Raw genomic sequence first — 18,507 nt, 5'->3', positions numbered from 1 at the left:
GACAATGAGGATCAGGGGTTCAAAGCCAGCCACAGCAACAGCAAAGTGCTTAGCAAACTTAGTGAGACCCTGTCTCTAAATAAAATACAAAATAGGACTGGGGATGGGGCTCAGTGGTTAAGTGCTCCTGAGTTAAATCCCCAGTACAAATAAAATAAAATAATAATGTATAATTCTTACTAACTTCATCTCAATTATACTTAATAAAACTTTCAAAATATTATAACAGATTTTGCATCAAATATTTATATCATTTTATATTCTTTTATTAAAAATGAATTCTTTTCAAATTTACTAGATAAGAAAAACTCAGCTAAAAGGCTAATCATTAACAAAAAGATTGAGATAGACCCCAACTGAAGAGATGGGTAAATATGTCTGGTATATGTAAAAAAAATACTATTATTCATAGGAAGACCAGTGCCAGAAATGTATACATCATATTCTAAAGTATTAAATGAGAAAAAAAGGACAGTTACTAGTTTTGAAAGTTGAGATTTGTTTTTACATATATCTATGTATTCAGTCACAAGCAATCAAAATTGTGGGGAAAAAATAGAAAATAAATATTATGACAAGAGAAATAAGAAAAATACTTGCAATAGCTATTTCAACATTGCACTTTTAGTTCAAGAAAAAACAAAGGAACAAAATTAAGTATGGATATACCAGATGTTACTAATATAGACTTTATGCCTATACATATAAGTATTATACAACTTAATTATAAAACTTAGAGAATGTAACCTCTCACATTTCATATACAGGATTCACAAAAACATGATAAACTAAGAGAACAAGAAGACCTCAAGAATGCCATAATTCAGGAATAACATGAACACTAGATGTAGTTCAGGAAACTTTAATATTAATGTTAAAATTACAAAAAAAAGAAAAAAAATGTTTTATTTCATCTGGCAGTTAGGAGAAAGTCTACTAAAAAAACTGGGAAAATTAGTTGATATAAACTAAAATTACAGAATTTCTAAGAAATAATACTAATGAAATATTATTTGTATGAATTTATAGGAATTAAAATAATTTATCAAAAAATATATGGCTTTAAGCATTTTATTGATAAATGTGAAATAATGAAAAAAGTGACATGCACACCTTAATAGGCATGAAAAATAATTGAGATTTAAAAAATAAAGCAGAAATAAAAAACAAAAGTTAATCTAACATAGTTTTTTTTTTCCTTAAGAAAAAGTAATAAAGGACACTGACTAAAGGAGTGATGTAAACAAGAAATCAAAAATAGTTTCAGAAGATGTTGTGAGGGGAAGAATCATGATGTAAATGGATTTTATTTAAAAATTGAGGGTTTTGAAAATGCAGATTAAAAATTTTAAACTAGAATCTATGTCAGAATTGGCCCTAGCAAAATTGAAACATCTAAATATCGAACTCTGCATATCAACAGGGTGAAATAGAGAAAGATGAAAGAAAGTATTTCACAAAGAAGCACTATAATCAGATGAACTCCCATAGAATTTTTCTTGTATTTAAAAATCTATGTCATTCCAATATTACTCAGATTTCTAGACAACAAAACAAGAGATACCTTTGAATTATTTTTATGAATCAAATATTACTGATAAAAATTGCACAAAACCTAAACAGAAGACCAAAATACCATAAGAATTTCAATGCAACAATCTTAAATATAATGCTATTAAACATAATCCAGCAATATATTAGGGAAAAATAATATTCTATGTCCCCAAGTTTAATTACACGAATATAAAAGTGAATCTTTAAACAATTAATATAATCTACAATTTAATGGAATTACTATGGGAACATTATATGATTTCTGAGATGTTGATAGGAACATGTTACCTATTTCTATTAAAAGCACTCAAAATATCTCACTGGCAGGAATCTAACCTATACTTCAGCCCCAAATTCAACAAAACTGCCACTTAATTAAGGGGAAAACGATAGAGATTATTCCCGCTGAATTAAGCCCAAAGCAAGCCTGTTGATCCTCTTCACTATGGTTTTTTAGCATTTTACTGAAATGATAACATAGGAATCCCTTGTACCTTGGAACTATCTGCAGCTCCTAATTCTCACTCACAGAAGCAGAAAGGACATATTCTCATGATTGTTACAACAATTATCTTAAAGCAACACAGCTTAGCAGCAGTACCTGAGAAGCTGCCCATCAAATAAATAAAACTTCATAGGAGTGAGAAATAACTGGCAGGCTATATTTCATGGAAAGAAATACGATAAAGTAAGACTTTTGAAAGCTAGAAGTGGTGTTGTATGCTTTAAATCCCAGCAGCTTGGGAGGTTGAGGCAGGAGGATCACAGGTTCAAAGCCAGCCTCAGCACTTAGGGGGGCTGTAAGCAACCTAGGGAGAGCAGCCATTCTCCCTAAAATAGATAGATAGATAGATAGATAGATAGATAGATAGATAGATAGATAGATGATAGATAGATAGATAGATAGATAAAATGGATGGGGCTGTAACTCAGGGGATAAGCAGCCCTAGATTCAATTCCTAGTACCAAAAAATAAAATTAAATAGAGCTGGAGTTGTGGCTCAATGGTAGAGTGCTTGCCTAGCATGTGCAATGCTGGGGTCAATCCTCAGGTTCATAAAAATAAATAAATAAAATAAAAAGGTATTGTGTCCAACTACAACTAAAAAATAAATTTAAAATTTTAAATAAATAAAGAGAGAGACTTATTTGGAAATGAACATGATGAAGATTATAAAAATTACATCACTTTTATCAAGAGAAACACATTAATACCTGGGAAAGCTAAAGACTCAGGTTCCTACCACATGAGCAAGCAACTGTGTGTGTGTCCAAGGTGATATACACAGGGTGATTTTATAGCAATTTTCACCACGTAAACAGGCAAATCGATATTTTTAAAATGTTCATATGACAGAGAAATGTGAAAATGCATTAGTAAGGTTAAAAGTATCAGTAGAAAAATCTCAAAAAATGGAGTAAAGTAAAGCAAATTCTAAAATGAAACATGTAATATGATAGCATTTATATAAAGGTTTTGAAATATGTAAAATAATGCTACCTATGACTGTGATGTATTTAACATAGTGAAAGACAAAAATACATGAAAAAGTGAAGTATTCACTCCTTGGGGGAAGAATTAAGATAAAGATAATTTTTTAAAGGGGATTTGATTTGTATGTTAAATATAAAGGAATACAAAGGTTTGTAGTATTTCTTAAACTGGGAGCACATATCTTGCTATGTTTAAATTACTTCATTTAACATTTTTTTTAAAAAAGTATTTGGCAATGGAATAATCAAAACATTAAAATTGTTTCTGGATCCAAGAAATGTTTTATTTTTAATGATGATTATTAAAGAGCATGCTGGATGGAGGATGCACTGATAGTAAATAAGGGGATATTTTAAAAAGCAGAGCCTTCATTTTCTGAGTTGCATTCTCTCTGGGAACATAAGAAGTGAATATTTATTACAGGGAAATAATTATCGCTTGTATAAAGTCGACTGAGAACAATATGGTCATATAAGATGTTTTTGTTTATCAGGGAGAAAAGCAGCTACTTCTTTAATTGAAAACTCAGGAAATGGTGAAAATTGTGCAGAAGAGATTATAAGATAATGTTTACCAGGGCATGAAAAAGAGTGGAATGGGAGGTGTTACCACACATGCAAGAGAAATGAGGAAAAGCAGGATAAAATAAGAAGTATTTTCTACTCAGTTCTTCTTGGGCCTCTCTTCAACTTTATGAGTTTTTAAAATAAATAAATTTGGTCAATGTATATGTCTCACATATACAAGTGCTATATTGGAAGTGTAAGAGCTTCAGAAAGTGCTGAAAGTTGCACCTGTAAATTAAAAAAAGGAAAGAAAGAAAGAAATTAACGTGGAAACAGGTTTTCCATAGAATAAATTGTACTTGTAATTTTAAATATACTGCTGAATTTTATTTGCTACAGTTAAATTAAAATGTTGGCACTATCATCATCCCTAAGACATTCTGGAGTTTTATTGTTCATTCTGTCAGGAGTTCTATGTCAGTTTTTTAGTATTAAGGTTATTTTGGTATTCCTTAATGAATTAGGAAGTTTTCCAACTTTTTCAATGATATACAGAACATTTTGCTTATATCCTGAAAATTTTGTTGCAACTTAACTTACTTTTCTCAAAATACAGGCATTTCCTTTTTATAATTTAAAATTTTTAAAACTTCCCATTTGCTTAATAATTTGGAACAAATTTCTGCTTTTGATGGATTAATTTTATTAATTTGTTCTGCAAAAACAATTTATCCATTTTATTAGTATAGTGTTATCAATATGAACCAATAGACATTTATGGAAGTATTTATGCTTTATATATACTTATTGTTATTGGCTATGACTATGCATTTTATATCTCATCTAAGAAAATTTTGGCTATAAAAAGGACAAAAATTAATCCCTTATTATTCATAGAATTTTAAACTTTCAAATTTAAAGTTTCAATATATTTCAACTCAATTTTGTATGTAGTAAGAGGTAAAGTTTGTAGAATATTTTTCCTGAGGGATATCTGGTTGTTCCAACAGAATTTGTTAAAAAAAATTAGTACCCAGTAACAATTTTGTCAAAAATTCATTGTCCACATATATGTGGATTTATTTTGGGGCTCTTGAGTCTACTATACTGATCTATATATCTCTCCCTATACCAGCTACATACTGTCTTGAATATTGTAACTGTGTAATAAATTCTGAAATCAGTTATTTTAAGTCATAATAATCTGTTATTTTCAAAATTGTTTTAAGTGTCATAACTCCTTTATATTTCTAAATAATTTTATACTGTTTGTCAATTTTTTAAAAAAAAAATCTTATGAAAATTTTACAATTCAGACTACCTATCTCTGAAAATAAATATAGGAACAATACGCAACCTAAAATATGAGAGCTCCTGTTAGTATGTTGAAAAGGAACCAAGCCTCCTTTCTTTTCTTTTTTTTATCCTTGTTTTATTTATTTTTTTTAAATTTTTATTATTTATTTTTTTTACATTAGCTCTATTATTATTATTATTTGCATTACAATTCTTAATACACCTTTATACCACAATTTATCGTATCTCTGTATACAAAATATGTTGACACCAACCAAGCATCTTTTCTACCCTTCTTCACTGTTCATCAGGTTTAGTACATGCAGAACACTTTTGAAACCAAACCAACCAATTCTCTAGAGAATTGGGTATATAATAATCTAAATTGATTCTGACAGTATAGAGAGATTATTTGATACTACAGATTAAGGTCTCAGTCCCATAAAACTGTTTCCCAGGTCAGGACAGTTGTAAGACCAGGATTGCAATCTGTGCTTTTAATCAACCAGCTTTACATTTGGGTTTCCACAGATTCTTTCTCTGGTTTGATTAATTTGCTACAGCAGCTCATAAATCCTGGAAATACTTATGTTCACCCATTTATTACAAAGGATATTACAAAAAAAATAGAGATAATCAGTCAGATAGAAGTGATGCACAGAGAGAAGCATTTGGGAAGGCACATAAGCTTCCATGCTTTCTCTGCAGGTGCCACCTGCATAGCATTTCCATATTCTAGCAGCCCAGAAATTCCTTGAACCCTGTACTTTAGGGGTTTTGTGGAGGCCTATTACATAGTTATGCTATACCAAATTTCTGGCAATTGGTGATCAAATCAACCTCCAGTCTTCTCTACTACTGAGAGATAAGGGATAAAGGCTGAAAGTTCCAAACTTGGAAACTAGCCCCTGTTCTGAGTCTATTCAGGAGCTTACCAATTGTTACCTTGTTAGAATAATAGATACTTATGTCATTCAAGAAACTACAAAGGTCTTGGGAGCTCTGACTCAGGAAATGAGATCAAAGAACAAATATTAGAGCCAAAGATTCTCCTATCATATAAGGGTTGAAGGAGCTCTATGTTAGGAACCAGGGGCAGAAATTATAGAAGGTATGTATGTGCATACCTCCTGTGATGATAATTTCGAATATCACTTTGACTAGCATGAAGGATACCAAGAGAAGAGGTAAATCATTATTTTGGGATTTGTTTGTGAGGGTGTTTCCAGCATTTTTAATAGATATATTAAAGTTCTTGTTTCACTTCTTTCATTTTTAACTCTGTATTTCTGGATTAAGTTATGTTCTAATTATGAAGCATAATTTGGAACTTCTTTGAACATCTAGAAAATTTTGATTGAGTGTCAAATACTTTAAATACTCTACACTTTCTTATATTCCTTTTTAGAGGGTTGAAGTGTATTGGATCAGACAGTTGATTTACTTGCTGATTATCTGGTCATTTTGTGGCAGAATTCATTCTAAAGCTGTTTCCTTCTACTATTAAACATGACTTTTCTTGGATCTTTTCTGAATACAAGTATTTAACAATGTATGTTCTTTTCTAGCTGGTGGAGTTTGAGTGTCTCCCAGGCTTCAGTGAAATTTGGAAAATTTTCAACTTTGTTTCCCATTCCATTTTCCCCAGATTTGGAGTTTTCACTTTACACATGGGTAGTTTTTATTCATTCACATATTCAAAATGACCCAAGAAAAAGTTTTAGAAATGATTCTCTGTATGTCTCCTACTCCTCTGGTACTTCTGCCTGAAATTCTCAGTTATTTTTGTCTCTTCAGAATCTCAGTTCCATCTCCTGAAATGACCATAATGACTGTAACCTATGTAGACTATCTCTCTCTAGATAGATAACTTGATAGAGCTCTAGATAAATTGCTTGAACAATATGGTGTCTCTCAATGTGTTTCACTTCTGTCTCACAGTCATAGTTCTTCAATGGGCAAACAGTTGTCTCCAATATTATGTCTGATTTTCCTTTGTTTGAGTGACTATAGGGCAAGTTTGATTCTCTTACTCCATCCTGGCTGGAAGCACAAGTTCAAACACATACTTTTTCCTCATGATAATGCTGTTTCTTTTTCTTTTTCTTTTTTTATGAGTAAAATTTCAATTCACAAACTGGTATTCAGTTCACACCACTTTTCTCAACTTTTGTTCTATGTTACTTATTGTTTTGTCAAAAGACATTATGGTGTTACAATAGACTCTTATCTAGAACCGAAATTGATGCCAACTGTACTTATTTCTATATTTCTATATTTATTTCTATATTTCTTTTTTTTAAATTTTTTATTGTTGGCTGTTCAAAACATTACATAGTTCTTGATATATCATATTTCACACTTTGATTCAAGTGGGTTATGAGCTCCCATTTTTACCCCATATACAGATTGCAGAATCACATCAGTTACACACCCATTGATTTACATATTGCCATACTAGTGTCTGTTGTGTTGTGCTGCCTTTCCTATCCTCTACTATCCCCCCTCCCCTCCCCTCCCCTCTTCTCTCTCTGCCCCCTCTACTGACATTCATTTGTCCCCCTTGTATTATTTTTCCCTTTCCCCTCACTTCCTCTTGTATGTACTTTTGTATAACTCTGAGGGTCTCCTTCCATTTCCATGAAATTTCCCTTCTCTCTCCCTTTCCCTCCCACCTCTCATCCCTGTTTAGTGTTAATCTTCTTCTCATGCTCTTCGACCCTACTCTGTTCTTAGTTACTCTCCTTATATCAAAGAAGACATTTGGCATTTGTTTTTTAGGGATTGGCTAGCTTCACTTAGCATAATCTGCTCTAATGCCATCCATTTCCCTGTAAATTCTATGATTTTGTCATTTTTTAATGCAGAGTAATACTCCATTGTGTATAAATGCCACATTTTTTTTATCCATTCATCCATTGAAGGGCATCTAGGTTGGTTCCACAGTCTTGCTATTGTGAATTGTGCTGCTATGAACATCGATATAGCAGTGTCCCTGTAGCATGCTCTTTTTAGGTCTTTAGGGAATAGACCGAGAAGGGGAATAGCTGGGTCAAATGGTGGCTCCATTCCCAGCTTTCCAAGAAATCTCCATACTGCTTTCCAAATTGGCTGCACCAATTTGCGGTCCCACCAGCAATGTACAAGTGTACCCTTTTCCCCACATCCTCGCCAGCACTTGTTGTTGTTTGACTTCATAATGGCTGCCAATCTAACTGGAGTGAGATGGTATCTTAGGGTGGTTTTGATTTGCATTTCTCTGACTGCTAGAGATGGTGAGCATTTTTTCATGTACTTGTTGATTGATTGTATGTCCTCCTCTGAGAAGTGTCTGTTCAGGCTTTCTATAATAATCAACTGTCCAAATACCAGGAGGTTAGCTGAGGATCTTCTTTCTCTACTCTTTGGTGCATTTTCACTTAATAAAGACTAAACATGAAAACAACATGGTTTCCTGGTTAAGTGAACAGATTCTGGTGCCATATCACTAGGTAGGATTCAATTCCAGCTCTATCACTCACCACCTCTTTTGCCTTACACAAAGGCTTCATCTTTCTATGTATGTTTCCTGTCAATAGGATGACAATGACAATATGGCAGTTTTAAGGAATAAATGTTTATAAAGCAAATAAACTCATACCTGGCAAATTATAGTGAACAAATAAATCCTTATTTAAAAACACTTTAGATGTATTTAAACATCTAAAAGTACTTTTATTTTCTATGGTTCCCCATTGGCAATCCCTCCATTCAAAATTATCATGGAGTTTTATATCAATGACATAATAGTCTGACACCAATATTTGCCAACTTTTTCTGAAATTGATTTCACATTGAAATATTTTTTTTTGTAAAATGCACCTCAGTTTATTACACATGAAAACTTAATTTTTGCTTGTTTGATGATACCCTTAAATTCCTTTCCATGACATCTTTGCTCTTAACTTGACCTTTACTTATTCTCCTAGAAGCATCGATTTTCCATCTCCTTTTGTCTTTTTATATCGAATCACTTGCAATTCTTGAACTAAAAAATGTTTTCTCATGCCTCTATTTAAACTTTCTTCCTTTTAAACTCCACTATCTACAAACTTTCCAACTATGAGCTTTGTTGTTTTCTCTGATCACTAAATTCCTATACTATTTTTTAGTTAGATGCAACCTTCTTTAATTCCATAGCACATTTTTACATAGCCATTGCAGTGTATAGTCATAACTGTACTATAATTATTTGCCTACTCTTCATAAGAACTGCATTTTTAAGAGTCATGTTTTTAAGTTATTTTTCCAATGTGTATTATCCATTCACTGTGTATAGCACAAAGATTCACCAAACCAAGAAAAACTGAATATCTATTAAATTAACAAACAAAGTGAGAGTGTTCAGATTTTAGGTATCATTTTTCATGATATTTGTGATCACTGCAGATAGTTCATTAGAAATGACCAGGGTTAATTTAGGAAAGAAAATTCCTCTGAATTCTGACTATGAGAATTATGAAAATACACACACACACACACACACACACACACACACACTCGTGCATACCTATAGGTAAACAGCAAATAAAGACTAGTTGCTGTTTGGGTTTTCTTTTTGAGTCTTAGAAACAGTATATATATGGATATTAATTTGTATATTTTGCTGTTATTTTAGTCACCTTAAATTATTATAGAACAAGAATACTTAAAGGTCAGTAGTTTGGGGCCTCAGACTGTTCACCCCAGAGTAACTCACAACACTGGGAAGTTTCCTACTAGCAATTTCCTAAGTAATCACTTCATAGTGAGGCATGGAAAATAAAGATTACATTTGTAATAATGTGCTGACAAATAAATGAACATATTATTTAGATTTCTTCTGATGAACTAGGAAAACTTGAAATGGAAAAACAAATCATTCTGTTTCCTAAATTCAACCCAAATATAATAAATCCATCTGTGAAGTGGTACTTGTATGAAATGTTATGCTTCCAGAAGATTAAATGAAAGTCTCCACAAATTCTTCCTGTCACTGCTTTGACTCAGCTATAATTATCATAAAACTAACTCTGATTGCACCATCACTTGGTTCTCTGGAGAAAGCTAAAGATGTTCTTCTGTATTTATAAGAGTAAAACAAAACAAAACAAAATCCCCAACAAGACAGGTTGTTCCAGAAGCTTTCTGTAGAAACAGGATATAATTGCAATGGACCATGTGGATGCCTCCACTGTTTCCGCTGCCTTATCTACTCATCTTCTGCTGTCTTATATCACCTCCCCTTGTTGCTGAAGTACCTTTTCCAAGGGTCTGTGCTACACACTTACCTGACAATAAATGCTGCCTTCTCACTAACCTACTTCCAAGAGAGTCCAAAAATCTTAAATGAACTCAAGTTTTTTTCCACTACCAAGGCCTTGATCTTCTCACTTGTTCAATCCCCACACATAGAGCCTACCACACTGCAAAAAACATATAACGTGTGACATCAAATATAATTGTCATGGTCTAGAACAGGAATCCTGTGAATTGCAGGAGTACTTGAATGAAGTGTTGGATGATGCCCAGCATCAGACAGTGGATCAAGGAAAAAAAAAAAAAAAAGCTCGTGTGACATGCTGTCAAGGAATAAGGACTTGTCTTGGGGATCTGATAGCTGCAGCTGAGGCTTAGGACCATGAAAGTATGCTGAGGCTAGAGTCTTACTACCTGGCAATTCCAGAAAACAAACTGGAAATCTCTTGAGAATAACAGGGTATGAACTGCAGGATGGGAAATGCCAGCTAGAAGTAAAGCAAGAATATGGTGGACAAATAAGCCTAAAGTGAGTCCCAGGCTAATATATGCCATTAAAGTAGTTGAGGAATAGTATAAGTATATACATTTGTGTGTACATGTATATGTATCTACACATAGAATCATTGGGCACAAGGACAGATTGGATGGATTAGAATGAAGCAGATTTATGAGTAAAAATAGAAATGCATTGAGAACATTTTGAGTTTCCAGAGCTAATTTATATTAATTGGAAGATGAAAAATAGAAGAATTTTAAATTTGAGTTAAATTAAAGAGGTCAGCAACAAAGTGGTAATATTGTGAGCAAGGGACCTTAGAAATAATTTTAAATAATATTTTATTATTTTTTTCTAAGACTGAAGAAAAAATTAGAATGTGAATAACACATTATACCAATTTAGTCACTGACACATTTAGAGATATTACAGATTTTGTTCAACTATTTAACAGCAGACCATGCATTTTCATATCAAAATAGGCGCTCATTACAGCAGCAAAACATTACCACAGAAACTTGAGAAAATACGTATTTATAAATATTCATAGTTGGTTTTTTTAGAGGGGAGTATGGAATAGACAAAATATTTGCATGACTTCATTATACTTCTTATGTTTTATGATTTATGAGTCTTGCTTTGAATCTCATAAGTGTGTGTTTGAGAGAGGTATGGCTAACACCAACCCTGATTCAAGCTCATGGATCACTGTTCTTTCTCCAAGATAAGATATGAAAGCTTTCTTTGTGTTTTTATCATCACTGAGTGTTTCTTGGTATGTGGAAGGATCTATTTCTATTTGCATATTGCAAACAGTGTTATCAAACCCTACTGCAAAGAACTATTGGAGAGTCTTAAGTTTTTTGTTTTTTTTTCCCCTATCTGTAACCTAACAAGTTAGCCAGTCACAGTTTTGTGATTGGTAGCAAAAGAATCCTAGGCAAAGGACTTTATTATTCCTGGCACAGCTGGCATTGTGAGATTATGTGCACATCAGTTTCCAGCCCCCAATTCTATTTGAGTTTGTGAAGAGTGGACCAGATGTTGAGTACACAGATTTGTGTAGCAGCTTAGAAAACAGAGTTTAGGGCATCTCTAGTTTCTTTATGAGAGGATACTGGGTAAATCTGCTCAACCTTTGTTTCAGAAAGAGATCTTTCCTATCCCACCTCCTCCTAAGAGGGAGACACAGTATCTTCCAAGGTCATTTGCTATATAAACATCATCAACATGTAAGTCTGTAACTAAAACTGTCAACCCCTCTTCATAAGATTTAAAGGACTGCAGATTCATGCAGATTTTTCTCCCAACAATTACCTATGATTCTTTTCTCTGCATCTTAGAAAAGGCTGCAGCATTTTACCAAGATATTGTTTTAAAAATTAAGAATGCTAGAAGGATATTTTATAATGCTTACAACTTAGACTATTCCTAGACCTATACCAAATGGAATTTCAGCTTTTCCCTAGCATGGGCCCCACAGATCTTTTAGAGGTAGGTTATTTAGTATAGGTTACACCAGAAGTAGAAAATTAATGTCACAATCATATTGATTTTTGTCTCAATGCAGATTTGTTCAGGTATTATAACATTTCCCAGAGAATGTCCAGGTCATCAAGTGATCTAAGAATGCACAGACAATAAACTACAACCATGTTAAGTTTAAGAACTGTACTGTGTCAAGATATTGTCTTCCACTTTGCCTCTTACGTGATGATCCCAGGTGTATGATGGAATAACTTCCGAATTAAAGTACAACACAGTACCTTCCTGTGCTATCATCTTATTCCTCTTTCTCTTAAAATCTACATTACGGAAGAACTGATAACATACTGGTTCCCTTCAGTATCTATTCAGGTCTGCTCCTCAGTTTCTATTAATTTGACATCCTCTTCCAGAAGGGAGTGAAGATCTGCCAATGTTGTTCCTTTCTCTCTCCTCTTTTGGCCCCAATTTCTAATCTTCAGGAACACTTACTTGAACAGAAGTACTTGTCTCTGCAAGGATCAATCTGAGCTCAACTCAGATTTATATGTAGAAAAGTTATTTTAAAAAGTGGCTTGGCACTTACGCAAACACCTAACATTTCATTTTATCACTTGAAAAAATTTAATTGAAATTGATCCCCAGAACTCCTGTTGAGATTCCTAAATGTTCTTATGCCAGGATGTGCCTTTGTTCCACGTTTTAATAATATGACAAATTTTCAGAGTTTTCTCAGATCAAAGGAACAATGCTTATGTTGAATTCTAGTCTCTAGTCCTATCCAGAAAGGAAAAATTTACACACGTTATCTCGGTTCAAACATTTTAGCAAATTTTAAAAATATCTTTAGTTTCAGCATTTTTTTAAAGAGATACAGATAGATGTGTTTAGGAAAGCAGCTAAACATACAAGGGAGAATGTGGGGCTTCTGGAGAGTGAGAAGCAGCCTCAACCCAATTTGTTACTGTAAATATTTGAAGATTTAATCTCATTATTTCTTCCTTTCTATGCTTTATAAAATAAATATTTTCTGATAGTAACTAAATGGTCTCATTTGATAAAGTGATGGTTATCTAAGAAGTTCAAAATAAATTGTAAAATAGCAGAGGTCAAAGCTATTCCCAGGCTCCACTAAAGCTGATTCTGACTTATTAGTGAAGAAATAGCCATTTTTAAAAATCTGAACATGTATTTTCTGATTGCATACATCATCATGGGTATTGCAATACATACATGGCTTTTAAAATGGAAAAGCAACTTGGTTCCTCAAAGGGTTCTCCCTTTTGGTGCAGTATACTTACAAATATAATTAGCTCTTGAGATAGGAATAAATTCTTTCTTTAACTGACACGAAAAGAAAATTGGGTAGTTCTTTATTTTACATAAGTAAATTTAATTTTACATTGTTTTCCCATACTACCAGTTTGGAAGGTGTTTGGCCCCAGGTTGTGCCAGCATGCTGGAATCTTACCTGGTGAAACAGTGTCAGCCATGCATGGCTCAGTGAGGAGGAGGAGTTTAGATCTCATGTCCCCAACCACTGTTAGACTCCTGTAAGGCATCTACCTTACTGTGCTCCTTCTGATACAGGCTTCAGACCAGTCAGCTGCCATTTCTCATTCAAACCTTCACAGTTTATTTTTTTTAACCAAGTAAAATCATATTTTCTCTGAAAAAAAATGTTCATTTTATCTTTTTTCCCTTGGTACTACTTATTTGTTATTCTTTCACAGAATAATTTTATTTTTTATTAAACCTTTGGTAAGAATTTCTAGGAAGCTAATATTATCAAAGATAAACCAAGCTGGAGGCTAGTTAAAGGCAGTCCACTGACATGAGTAAGAAAATCCAGTGTACATTGCACACATCTTAGATATGTGCAGAGGTGGTGTGGAATTGCAAAGGGAGCGTGAAGGAGAAAGGAAGGTAGAGATTAGGGACCTGAGAGAAGTCAGGGAAGTAAAAGTCACAAAAGTGAGTGAGAAGATTGGTCAGTGTCAATGCAACCAGACCAAATGTGTCTGCTAAGAGCCCCTTCCTCAGAGACTGTCTTGTTGAAGATATTTCAGGGGAATGGTGGTTTTCAGGTCCTTGAGAAAGATGTTTTTGAGTTGAGGAGACACTTAAACATCTCAAAAGAATAGAGAAAGACTTTATAATTTTGTATATTGTTTAAAAAATAAATAACAAAGGGAGGTCAGGAGACTTTCACCAGATATTTTCTGAAACAAAGGGTAAATTATTTTGGATGCTCTACATTTCCTAGACAAATGCTAAAGTAGTGACCAGATCATCCCTGGGTCTTGGGCTGCTGGGTGTCAGGATGTAGTTTGGTCAAAAGCAGACACTTTAAGAATGGTCCTTTCACCATTTTGCACTCCTAACAGGTAAGTGAAAGGACTTAATTTAATCTGTCTGTTAGTATTATCTGAACATTTTTATAGATACATTTTTCTCCCTGACCAGCAAAGCTTCTTCCCTTCTTCCCCAACACTGGCAGAATCAGATTATTTCAGCCTGATTTCCTCAACCCAGAATTTCATCTCTCATAGTTCTATATTTAGGAAGAAGTTTCTGTGGCCTTTCAAGGTAGGCTCCCCTAAATTGCCAGTCAGGGAACTTCACCAAGATCTCTATTCCCTACGGTTTCCAAGTACTTACATTTAATACAGTTCAAGTCATAAATTAACCATACTATTTCCCAAACTTGAAGTTAGCATTCTGTACCTCACAGCTTCCTCTTCAGTTCACTGAAGACCACAGACCCTTCCATATAGAACATTTCAGTTTTTATTGTACCAGTAAAAATTAATTTATATCCTTTACCAAGTTATCTTGAAACTAAAGCAAATATATGTTTCATATAATTAAAATGCTTTCAAATGAACATTACAAACAAATGTGAAAAAATTAACCTAAAGTTAGTTTTGCTCTTTTGAACAAAACTTTTCATAATCAGTTGTAGATTAGAATTATTGAAAAATTAGAACTATGTATAAATATTACTGTATCTTCAAATCCCAGACTTTACACATGAAGTATCACACATTCAATATAATGATTTAAATACAAGGTGAGTCAGGGATAAACTTGTAGAGACCATGTCATATTGAGAAGCATATAGGAATGGTGAAATTGTGAAATAGTTAATGAAGATAACACTGCATTATCCACAATATCACTTTGCAAGCCAGTGGGAAATTTCTACCCACATAATTTATCTCTACAGTTATAAATAGAATTTTAAAATTCATCTTTACTACCAGGGAGACTATGATATAAACTTTAGTGAAAATGCATAGGAAATAACAGTGGAGTTAAAACATCAGTGTCAAATTAGAAATCTAATAGGCCTATAGGTTTCATCTGATGGAAGCATGACTGCAATACATAATAAGGAAAAAAGAAAGACAAATAAAACATAACCTTTTTTTCTTAAATATATCAAAGTAAAGTCTGACAGATGGAAGAGTGGAAGGAAGGGGAGAAGTTTGGGTACTGAAATATGTTCCATGATTGTATAATTATATCAAAATGAACCCAAATATTATATCTAATCATAATGTAGTAATAGAAAGTAAAATGAAGACAAAGGCAAAAATCCAGCTCAAAATCTGAAGTTGACAAAACCCACACAGACAATGTCATAAGCCTGTGCTTGCTTAGGAGAGATGTGACTCAACTCCACATAATCCAGGAAAAAGATTTAAGTGGTTTAGTGGGCAAAATACTAACTCTACCAAATGTGCCATAATCTCTGGAAACTGAGATGGTGCTGTTACATGGCAAAAGGGTATATTCAGATTTTCTTAAGGTTACCCTAGATTATCCAGTGGGCTCAATATAATCACATCAACCCTTTATAGAGGAAAACTTTCTAGCTATTGTGAAATACATATTTTCTTGTTAACTATATGCCAACCAGCCATACAACAGAACAGCAAACTTATTTCTCCTATTGGTTCACTTTGTACAGGATGTCCAACCTTCCCATGCCCCTCCCCAGTAACTTTCCTGGATCTGCTAATCAGCACTCTACTTTCTACTTCTATGAAATTGACTGTTTTTAGAGTCTACTAATGAGTGAAAGAGGTGTTTGAATGTTCTCACCACAAAGAAATGATGGATGTTTGAGGTGATAGAGAGGTGAATTACTCAAACTTGATCATTATATATTACAATATTACACACCTATATTGAAACACCACATCATTCTCTATATATAGGCACACATATTTCAGTTAATTTTTTATAAATAATTAAAATTAAAAAAAAAAAAAAAACTTCCTCTGGCATGTTGTTGCTGTCTCTGAGACGAAACAGTCTATGTGCAAGGACTAGAAAGATGACTCTTGGAACCAAGGACAGCCCCCAGGTGACATCCTACAAGGAACCAGGTATCCCAGGCATGCAAACACAGGAATAGGACACTGCCAGCGGGAATCCCAAGCTTGCAACACAGGAACCATACTTTGCCAGCAGCATGATTGAGATTGAAGGCAAACTGTGCTTCAGTGACTCTAAATAAGAGCACAGGGTGACTGACACCTTGATTTCAGCTATTTGAGTACCTAAGCAAAGAACCAATGAGTATAGCTCTGTACCCAAACTTCCAACCCATGGAAATTTTCAGGTATGTTTGTATTGCTTTTAGTCATTTTTGCTAACTTGTTATGACAGCAATAGAAATTTTTATGTTCAAAAAATTTAAATGAATCACTAGACACCAGGTCTGAGATGCTATGCGAGACTAGAAGTTCTTGATGGCTGTGCTGAAACTGAAATCCCTCTTGTGGTGGTCAAAAAGGATTTGGCCTTGAGGTGATTAAGTCATGAAGGCTTTCCCTCTCAAATGAGATTAGCAGCCTTATAAAAGGACTTCAGTTTAAAGGAAGTGTTTTCTTCCCCTTCCATGCTTCCACTATGCAACATATCTTTTGGAGAACACAGTGACAAAGTTCCGTCTTAGAAACAGAGGGAGCATCTGCCAACAGACTCCAACCTGTTGGCTCCTTGATCTTGCACTTTATAGTCTTCATAATTGTGAGAAATGAATATATAGTTTTTAAAAGTTACCCAGTCTATTTAGTTATCTTATAGTCTGAATTTAATCAATACAGATTATAGGTTAATGGAATATTAATTTATAAGCATAACAGGATTATAAGGTAAATGTTATAAAATTAGCAATGTTAAGTTACTCCAGTCTGCCCTAGTTGTAAGATAGAAGAAGTAACAATACAATAATATAATCACCATAAGACATAGGATTTAAGTTGCTAACAATAAGATATAGATAATGTGAGGTGATAAGTGTAAACTCATAGGTCTAATATAGTTACAGATAGTTAGAGATGAATATAGAGATGGATATAGATTACTAGAACAGTAGTTAAGTATAAGAAATAACTATATACAAGCTTAAGTAAGTATAGTCATAGGGACTTCATCTTCTTGGTTCACGTGAGAAACTTGTTACATAGTCTGTTCTCGAGATTTTATTTATAAATTGTTTTTGTATAAGACTCATACAAATGAAGATGTAGGCCAATACAAATGAGGATGTGGTTTTCTGGTTTTGCTCTGCTAACTGCATTTTCACCCTCCGTATTCTGCTTGCGTGCAATTTGCAAAATCTTACAAAATTCCATAGTAAAGTCCCCAGGGTCTGATTTTCTTGCTTAAAAGCTTTATTCACAAACAACTCGGGGCTGCTCTTCTTTCAGAGAGCTACTCAGTCTCTGACAGAAGCAGGCTCTGGCCAGGTAAAATTGGCAAAATAAAATTCTTTGATTTGTTTCAAATTCGCACTTAGTGTGTTTTCGGAGTGGTCTTCCCATAACAGTGGTTTATATACTCATTGTTTTTTTCTTCTACAAACCCTACCAGATGCTCACAAAGCAGAGTGGGAAAATCCTGAGAACACTCTCTTACTGGACCAACTTGGGGAAGGAAACAGTAGCCTCCAGTAGTACTTCATGCACTATCTCCATTACAGAACAAACTTTATCCTGAAGGGGAGGCCATAGAAGCCTGCAGAGGATGTGGTTTCCTAACATTAACTAGTTATCAACAACAAGGGCGCTGCTGGAAAACCATTAATGTGGAGGAACTGAGTAAGTAAAATTGAAAGGGGCTCTACCTCTAGGGAAAGGGGGGATCATATGGAAAAATGTCAGGACCTTTGATGAAGAACACCAACTCCACATGTCAGTGTCCTGGTACCCTCCTAAGACTGAGAATTAATCATAACGTTAGGGAATCCCTCCTTTTAAACCTCACTACTCCATGTTGGCAAGCATTGAATATAGTAGCTGTGAAATGCAGCTGGAAGACATGAAGTTTCTCTGGGAAACCAAGAAAGGATAATACAAATTTAATCAGAAGCAAAGCAA

Source organism: Marmota flaviventris, chromosome 1 (assembly GCF_047511675.1).
Source record: "Marmota flaviventris isolate mMarFla1 chromosome 1, mMarFla1.hap1, whole genome shotgun sequence".
Lineage (NCBI taxonomy): Eukaryota > Metazoa > Chordata > Mammalia > Rodentia > Sciuridae > Marmota > Marmota flaviventris.
Note: the sequence above shows the minus strand (reverse complement) of the source record.